Consider the following 10,787-nt stretch of genomic DNA (forward strand, 5'->3'; position numbering starts at 1 on the left):
CTTTTTTCCAGGTGTATAGATTTAATACTTCTAACTTTCAATATAGTGTGTATATCTTCACAAAATTTGGCAGTCTTTCAGTTAATATTATAAGTCTTTCACCTACAAAAAATCATATTTTTTGATTGTCACTGACACTTAACCCTACTTTTTTCATACTAATGTTAGTAATGTACTAAATAATTTTTATTTAATTAAATAATGCATTAAAGAACATAGACTAATAACTTGCAAAAAGTAGACAATTTCCCCTAACTCTTAAACTTTTTCTGGCTTTCTAACTATGCTACAAGAGCTGTTATAAGTTCATCCAAGCTATTCGTTAACTTTCCCACAGGAATGAATCTTGTACTCTGAGTGTAATTAATGATATTCTATTCAGAACACAATGTTATAAGATATGTCATTTTATAGATTAAAACCTTGACTTTCTATTGGTTATAGGTAATATAAAATTAAACGTAAGAGAGAACTATTAACACATTCTGAAAGAGTGTTTGTGGCAGGATGGGTCTGATTTTCTATTTGATAGCTCTGTAACCAAACTAAATTGAAAGCTATAAAAATTATGGTTTGTCTCAGCAATGAAGATTTTATAATTAGTAACTTACATTTAATTTCATACTCCTTGTAGAGGTGGTAGATAAAATATAGAAGAGAAGATACCTAGAGAAAATGTGTCGTGTGTAACACGAGGAAATTCAGGATTTTTTAAATATTGCCCTATAGCATTAAGAACTTAAAACTTGTATACTATTAAAAAATGGATTATTAGCTAAGATTTTATGCTGTACTAACTGGTATAACATAAACAAAAAAATAGTTTAATAAAATTTTGAATGTAATCACCCACCTGTTGAGCCATATCATATAAAGGCTAGGAAGAAACGGGGTTGCTCAGTCATTACGTGTTCTTGCGTTGTGTGATTAGTGTGAGTGCTCATTGTAATCATTGCAACCATTCAATAATGAGTAGCAAACATAGTGCTATTGACAGTGCAGATGATGAGTGTAAGAAAAAGTGCAAATGTATTATGCTTGATGTTAAAATGGAAGTAATAAAGTGTAATAGAAATGGTGAATGTGTGGTTGATATTGGGTCCCATTTGAAACATCCTCCAATAAGTGTACGTACGATAGTGAAGAATGCTAACAAAATAGAAAGTAAAGCTAAGCACGCTTTAAAGCATTCAGAGGTTAATATTATATGACAAGGAAGTGTTATCATAGAAAAAATGGAAAGATTACTGGCATTATGGATTGAGGATCTTCACAACAAGAACACGCCAATAAGCTTAGCCCTTATCCAGAAGAAGATGTTAAGTTTGTATGATGACTTAAAAAAGGAGTTGGGAGAAAAAGCAGCTAGAGAAAACCATTCAAGACTACCTGTGGATGGTTTTACAGTTTCCAGGCACAATCTAGTTTCAAGAACAAAAATTCAGGGAGAGTCAGCCAATGCTGATGTAGATGCTGCAAAAACTTTTCCGGAGAAACTTAAATAAAATCATTGAAGAAGGTGGATTTAATCCTAGACAGGTGGTTAATGTTGATGAAACTTGGTTGTATTGGAAACACATGCCTTTTAGGACGTACGTTACTGTCAATGAGAAAACTGCACCTGGCTTCAAGGCTTCAAAGGATTGGCTAACTCTCCTTGTAGGAGGCAATACTAATGGTGACAAGAAACTAAAGCCATTGCTTGTGTACAGGAGTAAAAATCCACGAGCACTAAAAAACGTTGGGAAATCACAGCTTCCTGTAATATGGAAATCCCATAACAAGGCCTGGATAATGAGGCAGTTTTTCCGTGAGTGGCTGGTGGGTAATTTTTTGTCAGGAATGGAAAAGTACTGTGAGGAAAATAATCTTACTTTCAAGATTCTTCTTGTGTTAGACAATGCTAGTGCCCATGACCTGTATTTTGAACAGTTGTGTCCGACCATAAAAGTTTTATTTATGCCACCGTGAATAATATCACTTATGCAGCCAATGGACAAGGATGTGATTGCATGCTTCAAGGCCTATTATTTGAGCAAGACATTTCAGATACTTATCAGTTAAATTAATAGCAACGATAAACCAACAGTCCAAGAATTCTGGAAGAAGTTTGAGATTTTCGACTCTACTTTGTTGATTGGTTCTTCCTGGGATGTAGTTTTGAACAGTGTGTGGGAGAAAGCATATCCTGATGAAGTGCATTCCTTTGAAGGATTTGATGACACATCACATATACATGGTGAAATAGTGCAACTAGCAAAAAAAGTGGACTTCAAAGAAGTAGAGGAAAATGATGTCGAAGAGCTGTTTAAGTTGCATGGTATGCATTTAAGCAATGAAGATCTTGCTGAATTAGATAAACATACTTTTGAAGAATGGATGATATGGATGATAATGATTCTCATCAACAGAGATGCTTCACAGTCCAGGTGCTAAGAGATACGTTTGAGCATGTCAAAACTGCAATAGATATTATTCAAAAACATGACACCCTTTTGAATTGGTCTGTAAAGGTGACACAGACTGTTAGAGATTCTTTGGCATGCTACTGCAAAATTTTTAAGTGCAAAACTGCAAGTAAAAAACACTGGACTCTTTATTTAAAAAAGCACCCAAGGAACCTATAGTAGGATCTTCAAGTGAAGGAAAATCCTGAGCCTATGTTTTCTATAGAGTTAAAGATTGCCGATGTCAGTGATATTGATTACCTTACAGCTGCATCTCCATTCTCATCCTATGCCTAATCCTCATCCAACACCTTCTTCAATGAAGCAAATCAAGCACAATACATACACTCCCCAAGATAAGAACATGAAAATTAAAGTTTATGGTAAAATCTTTTTTTAAAATGCTGTTTAATGTTCTCTGATTTTTTTACACTAAAAATGGTTTTCTGTTTGAGTCATTACTTAAAAATGTCACAAATGTGTTTTGTATTAAAAAAGGAAAATGTTTTAAAATCTACAGTGCTGACTTAAAATGTTCATAAAAATGGTTTTCCATGAAGTGTTTGGTAAATATAAATGCTGTTTAAAGGTCCTTGAACTCAGAATTAGTTATAAATATGTGTACATTATGTGTTGTATGGTATAGTACAGTACATATTTTGGTTGCTAGGTATAAAACACAACATTTTCTTAAGTTATAGTCCTTATTCAATGCAGTATTTCATTGTTTCTTGTAGGAAAATTGCTCCACTTTGCGTATATAGGCTATGTTTACGCCCTTATGGTCCCTATCCTTCTCATTTCCCATTATTCTTATGGTGGCCAATTTCCCGTTATACATTCTTTCATTATAAGTTGCAACTTTCTGGTTCCTAACCCCAACTTATAACGAGGGACCCCCTGTACATGTATAAGGAGTGAGTCAAGTTGAATTCTTGATATTGTTAGTTGAGAACTTATTTAGGGAAAGTCTCAAAAAGTTAAATATTGAACTTATGGACAGTAAAAAAAATTTAAGGCAGGAGACATTTTTTTTAACACTATTTAGACTTGGCACCTCAAACAGTGGTACAGAAAAAAAATGGAAAAAGTGTTAACTGATGTATGGAGCATAAAATGAGGAATAAATTCTGTTAAACTCAAATAAACTTCTGTTTTTTTTCTTTACTTCATTAGTCACGTAACATAAATTTGTCAACAGAAAGGCCTGTTTTGTTGCATAAGTCTTTTAGAATTTGTTCTACCCACCATTTGTTGTATTATTTGTCAAGAGCTTTGCAAATAAACAAGAAACAATGCAGCAGTAGTGAAGAAGAATGGCCTTACCTTTAAATGGAATGTTTAACATTGTGAATCCAAAGGTACTTTGAGCTATCAGAAGTTAAGAACATTGATCTCACTGGTTGTAATTTGGAATGGTAATTTTACGAAATGAAAATATCCTGATTTTAATGAGGCTTCATGAATCCCCACCCACTGCTGTTGAACTCCTGAGGGCAGGGGTAGATTAGTGCTTCCCAATAGCATCCCAACATTTTTGGGGAGCACTGATCTAAACCTTCCCAGAGTTTGTTTAATTTTGAGATTTGATTGCCTGAGGTAATCCAGAGAAAAAAATGAGTGGTGCAGTACATTAATATCTAAGGATTTCAACCATCTTGTTGTTCAAAAAATATAATATTTTCTTGTTAAATAGGTGGGGAAGCAGAATTGACAATGCATGATGGTACAGTGCGAGACATGTGTTTTATAGAGGACATTAATAACAGGTCAAGTTTACTGATAAGTGGAGGTGCTGGAGACTGTAAAATTTATGCCACTGACTGTGAAACTGCAACACCTTTTCAAGCCCTTTCTGGACACTCAGGTGAAGAAGTCTCCATTATTGTATTGTGACAGTTTTATACCAAAACTTTTAGTTTTACTCTATCTTTTTTTTTCCACAATTTTGATAAGCAGTTTTTTTTGTGGCAGATCTTGTACTTTTTTATCATTCTAAAAACTTTTTGGTAGAAGAGATTGAAAGATATCTCAATGAATAGCTTAAATGCATGGCTGATTTTGAAGTCAGAATTCAGTCTTTTCCATTTCCTTTTAATACTGAACATTTATAATGAACCAATACTAATGTAAAGATCCCTGATTGGTTGTCTTGATTTTCGGACACTTTAAATGAATTCTCGAAACTCTGGCACTTTGACACACCAGTGTTAAACTATAATAAGTACTTTTATTAAGTTTTCATTTACTTTACTTACTAAACCTAAATTTCATTAATATTCTAACAAAATCATTCTCTTTTTAACTTCTGGTTCTTAGCAAGCTCAAAAAATACGAGTTAGATGTGAGTCAGTCAAACTCACATTCTGATTACAACAGTATCATTTTATTAAAGTATATCAAAAAGAAATTTTTTAATTTTACTCATTCTTTTGTAATTGCTATAAACATTTTTTTTTGTGGTAACTTGTATTTTTTTTATAATTTTATAAAGCATTTTTGGGAGGAAGAATAGAAAGAACAAATTGTTACAAAACTGTTGTTTCTGATTGTATCCTATCTGGACCAACTTTTAAATCATTAGCCAAGTAACTGATTTTTTGAATTATTTACATAGAATTGATTTCTTTGGATTTTCTTTTTGCGTGTATTCATATTAAGATACATTAAGTACATTAAGATATTTTAGTTGAAAAAAAAAATATTCTGAAATATGCTATTTGCATAATGTATGGGTGTTATTTTATAAAATTACTGTTTTCTATAACAACGAAACAAAAATATACAATCTTGAGATTTCAAACATCGTGTTAGTTTAGATTTGTTGTTTTTCAGAATCAATTTTTTAATGAGTGATAGAAAAATATTTTCATTTTTTTTGTTTTAATAATTCAGGGCATATTCTCTCATTGTATACCTGGGGTGGAGCTATGTTTATAAGTGGATCCCAAGACAAGACAATCAGGTTTTGGGATCTTCGTACACAAGGTTGTGTCAACTTGGTTGTTGCACCAGCAGCATCTGGGTCGGGACCAGGTGAGTGATATAACTGTTTTGTGTATCGAACTTCACTGAATGATAGTTTGAATTGTTACTAGCAGTTGCTAGTGGAGTTTAATCCTCTATCTTAATTGCTAAAGCACTCACTTGGCATGTGAGTGGTCTTAGATTCAATTCCAAGCTGAGGAAATAAAAAACAAAGTAAATTGCTACTGATTAAATTACACTCAACAAGTAGCTGTCCCATTTTCTAAGAATAAGGCCTGAGGATGGGCTTTCTTTGTGAGAAGAGAGGATTGTAGTATTAATAAAAAAAAAGTGATTATTAACAATAGTTACCACGTTAATTCTTAGTTCAGTTGGTAATGTACTCACTTGGTGTGTGACCATGAGTCCAGAAGATGCAAAATGGGTTTATTTCAACTGACATAAAAGTTTTTTTCATTGAACTCACAAATGAAAGAAAAACATCAGTATATCTATGTAATCTTTGTAATTTTGGCCACCAGTGAATTTTAACAAATGATTTGGACTTTATGCGGAATAATAACATCAGGTCACAAGTAAACTAATTATTTAAATCGGAACTAAAAAGTAACATAAGTTAGTGAAGCCAATTCTATGTAACAAAATGGCAATGTCAGAAATCAATATACAAGAAAACAAGAACCTGTAATGATTAGGATTCATTGAATCATTAGGTGAATACCCTTGCTATTTACAGGAAGTTCAACTGTCAATAAGATATTTAAATTAAAACTTAGGAGGTTCTCTTTAGTCCTTATTCCAGATAGTAAACTAACAATGGAAAATAATTTTCATCTATGTAAACGTTAATAGTAAAAATAAAATTAAAGAATAAATTTTACGTTATAACCAATGATATTAATGAAACTAACCTAAAATATAGTCTGCTTGTAAGATCCAGACACCTTACTGAGTATACTTACAAGTGATCATATGTTTTCAGTAGTTTTACATCCAACCAAAAAAAAAAAAAAATGCTAGAAAAAATACAAAAGTAAAGGCTAAAAATCATAAACAGAAGAATGCTAACCATGCAAAAAGACAATTTTACCAGTGTTTGCACTAATTCCTTAGAAAAATGATACCAGTAGAAACATAAATCTGTATAACAAGTGACAGAACATGTAAGAGATTTGGTACAACTTAATTTGTATTTTTAAGCAACTTATTTTAAGAACCTTAATATGATTAAACTTCCTTTGTTGTTATGTTATTTTATACTTATTAAGACAACTGAGAGCTAGAGTGGAGTGTTTTTCAAGGCAACACTCATTTATAAGGTGTATTTTACAAATTACTTGAAAATTAAATGCACTTAAGAAGTCTTACCTGTCTTAGATTTCTGCCCTCACACTTTTTCTCATTCAACTAGGCAAAACTGTTGCTTTTCTGTGTGAAACATTCATTTATTCTGGTTATTTAGACCTCTGTGGTGTTATTCAACTTCAACTCATCAGACTTAAGGTCCAAGCTTTATTTTCATTGAAAATCTTCAGTTTATTTTTATTTTGACTTAACTTCTTTCATCTGACAGCCTTAGAGGCTAGTTCCTAATTACAAAATCTTGCTTTTATGGGGGAGGTATGTGTGAGAGTAGAGGGGGGCATATTAAATCTTGGTAAATCTTCTATATTTGACACAGTTGTGCATCTACAGTCCAAAATAACTGAGAATATAAAAAAAAGGTGGATAGCTGCTTTTAATTATTAGAAAACATTTGACATATAATCGAATAACCAATCTTACATACAACCCTAACATTAAAATTCATATGTAGAATATCTACATTTCATAGGTATATTAATATATACAAAAACAGTTGAGTGGGTAGCTGTACTAAGACTACCTTAAGTGAACTCGAAGTTAAGTTTGCTGTTATGAGTTTCATATAAGTAGTCCTACATAATATTGCACTCAATCCGTATAATTTTGAACAGTTTGGGATCAAGACAGTAAAAAATATTCAGTTCCATCAAATTACCTGTTGTTGAGTTGATAATTGGGCACAAAGCTTCTGTTTCTGTGCTCTCAATAATTAATTAAGTTATGGGATTGTATAATTAAGCTTAACATTTGAAAATTATCTAACTAGGTACAGATAAGTATAGTATCCCTTGTTGTGCTACACTTCATTTCTCAGACAATGTACATTTTATTGACCATTAGATGTTTTTACACAGTACCATATTTAAACTTGTAATTAAAAATAAAAAGGAATGTGAATAGGTACATCTCTATAGATAGACACTACTTTTTGTCTCCTCATATTCAGCCTGTGTACTGGAATGAATAGCAAAATTATTTATTTTGTAAAAATTTACTGATAGGAGGAGTCACTGTATTAGCTAAAAACTCTTGAAGGAGACAAAGTAATATTTTTAAGGCATCAAAACACAATAGAAACTCAGAAGTTTCAATAAATATTAGCCTAGTTGTTTAGTATATGAGCAAAAGAAATCTTACTGTATAAACAGACATTAATGAATGTGTGCATCCCCTTTTTATTTAATACTGTCGAGTTTGTTGTGAAAATTCTTATTTTTTTCATTGGAGTAGAAAAAAGTTTGACAACTCTATATTTGGACTTTTAAACTGTGAATCTGTTATGTTCTTCTTATAGGAAGCCCAGCTGCTGCTGTCTGTGTTGATCCTTCAGGTCGATTGCTTGTCTCAGGTCATGAAGATACTAACTGTATGCTCTATGATATCCGGGGTGGACGGATAATCCAGTGCTTTCAGCCTCACACTTCAGACATTAGGACCATTCGTTTCTCACCCAAAGCATTTTATCTTCTTACGGGCTCGTATGACAACAAAATTATATTGACTGATCTGCAAGGTAAATTTTGTTTGTTTTTTATCTCTCTCAGTAACACAAAAGAATGCTCATAAAAAAAACCAGTGCAGATCTTTATCTTTATTTATTGATATAGGCTGGCTGGACCTGAAAATACTAAAATTGAATTCAACATAAACACAGTTAGGACTGGACGTGGTGTAATAGTTAATGTACTGGCCTGTGGGTCTGAAGATTCACAGTTTCAATTGTGATATACTACTGAACTTACTCTGCAAATTTTGCTGTGGAGATGTTAAATCCTTGTTAGTAAATTTTACTGTTTCGCCTAATGTCACATAAGGTTCTGTTCAAGTTGGAAATACCAAATGTTTTAAAACACAATGAACAAGCAAAAGTCTATTGAAGTTTACACTATTCAAATGTATTGGAAAATGTTAACATTCCACTCAAACTTTAAAAGGAAATGTATGTCAGCAAACAGATTGATATTAAAGAGTTGGTCTGTTCTTTAAAGAGGTGTTAAATAGAAATAACAAATAACGATTAAAATATATAAAAACTTAGCTGAAAATGTAGATTTTGTAATAGTAATAGTAGAAGTACAAAAGTGAATAATTGCTCTCCAGCACAGTCAAAAATTTTATTTTTAATTAATGCATAAGATTTCTCCTTAAGGCCTAGAGTAAAATGTGTAATGTACAATTAATCTAAAACATTTATAGCAGTATGACCAACATTCTCATGAGTGCATGAGCAGTGCTTTTGCAATTCGTATATATGGTATATATTTTAAGCAGTATTAATTACTACTACAAAATGTATGTTAAAAGGCAAAGCTCATGAAAAATATAAGATGTGTAGTGTTTTACATGGTGATATTTAGTAACATATAAAGAGGAATGAACTTCAAAATGCAGGAAGTTAAAAAAAATGTGCGTCAAAACTAAAAGACTGTCAGAAAAATTTACAAATTTTTTCTATTTTTTAAAAATGCTCGGAAGTGGTCTGGGAATTTAAATATATATAAGGATGGTCTATCTGTGTATACTGTGCTAAAACCACGCTGTATGGTAAATGAGCTGTTCAGATAAAGATAGAATTTCTGGAGTGTGTTTGAGAGCAGTTGTTGATTTTTTATCTCTGTACCTCTGTAATTGTAATAACTGTAAATTACAAGATGTATATTTTCAAATAAGTTTATTTTATACGTTTTATTTCCTTTTAAATAATGTCACTCTCCACACTCAGTAGAGGATTCTCTGACTTAAACAACTTGTTTCATTCTTAGCTTAACCTTATAATGTAAACTCATGACGCATGATACTAGTTAGCATTTCAGAGTATAGATTCGATTTACTACTGATATTCAGAAAATATTTATATAAGTTTTATTGATTACTCTGAATTTGAACTTGCAAGAAATATGTAAGTTGTGTAAAGAAAGTAGGTTTTCATCCACACAAAAATAAGCACAAGAATGAAAAAAACTTGCAGTGATACTAAACACATGGTTAATGTATCTTAAAAAAGATGTTTCCCATTTTTTTTTACATTTTTTCATGGGTTTCTTTTAGTGTGTCTGTGTGTATGTTTTTTTTTTCCTGTTGCATGACTTTGTAATAATACATTTGGTAATGGTATTCAGTTTAAAAATTAGCTAGTTACACACATCAAAAAACAAAAGTTAAGGAACATCAGAATTTTAAGACACCTGGATGTATTACAAATTACTATATACAATTTACAGGTATTAAAATCTATGAACAAATACATATGCACAAAAACTTGAGTCAGAAAAATAAGTTGGAAGAAGAGTATGAAGGTAAAAATATTTAGGATTACACTTGGTGGTACAGCAATATGGAAATCTTCACCAAAAAGTCTCTTAGACCTCATATTATGGGCATTTTTTTTCTGCATTTGTCAAAAGGATTTAGTGAGTTACATTCAAAATTTAATTAAAGTACTTTATTATCATGGTATACAAATAAACTTGGCATTAAAATGTAGCTAATAATCCAAATTTTAATATTATACAAGTTTTAACTTCTTCATTTTATAAGGCATTATTTTAAAAAGTCCTCAATTTTTCATAGTATAAGAATTATTACATTTGCCCTCTAGGTATCCCCTCTTCTCTAATATATTTACAACCCCTCTGAGAAGTATGAAATATAACAGAAATTACATAATATAATGTTATCATCACTCAAACAAAGCATAATTTTTATATTCTTCAATGTTCTTTGGATACAAAGCCAATAAACTAGAAAACAGACCTCTCTTGCTATGCCCTCCTATCACATCCTTTCTTTGACAAATTGCCAGTAGTTCTCTCTGACATTTAATACTATATTATTTATAACCAATAGAAAGCTGAGGTTTTAATTTATCAAATATGTATTATTTTACATTTTAACAGCTCTTGTTGCATAGTTAGAAAGCCAGAAAATTTGTGATAGTTATAGGACATTGTCTGCTCTTTGTCTTTGATGCATTATTTAATTAAATAA

At 31.4% G+C, this 10,787-nt stretch overlaps 1 pseudogene; it reads left to right on the forward strand.

Annotated features, from left to right (window-relative positions):
- LOC106461791 overlaps positions 1-10,787 on the forward strand; it is a 45,834-nt pseudogene that overhangs the window by 31,801 nt on the left and 3,246 nt on the right.

The sequence above is a fragment of the Limulus polyphemus genome, unplaced genomic scaffold (genome assembly GCF_000517525.1).
Source record: "Limulus polyphemus unplaced genomic scaffold, Limulus_polyphemus-2.1.2 Scaffold1032, whole genome shotgun sequence".
NCBI lineage: Eukaryota > Metazoa > Arthropoda > Merostomata > Xiphosura > Limulidae > Limulus > Limulus polyphemus.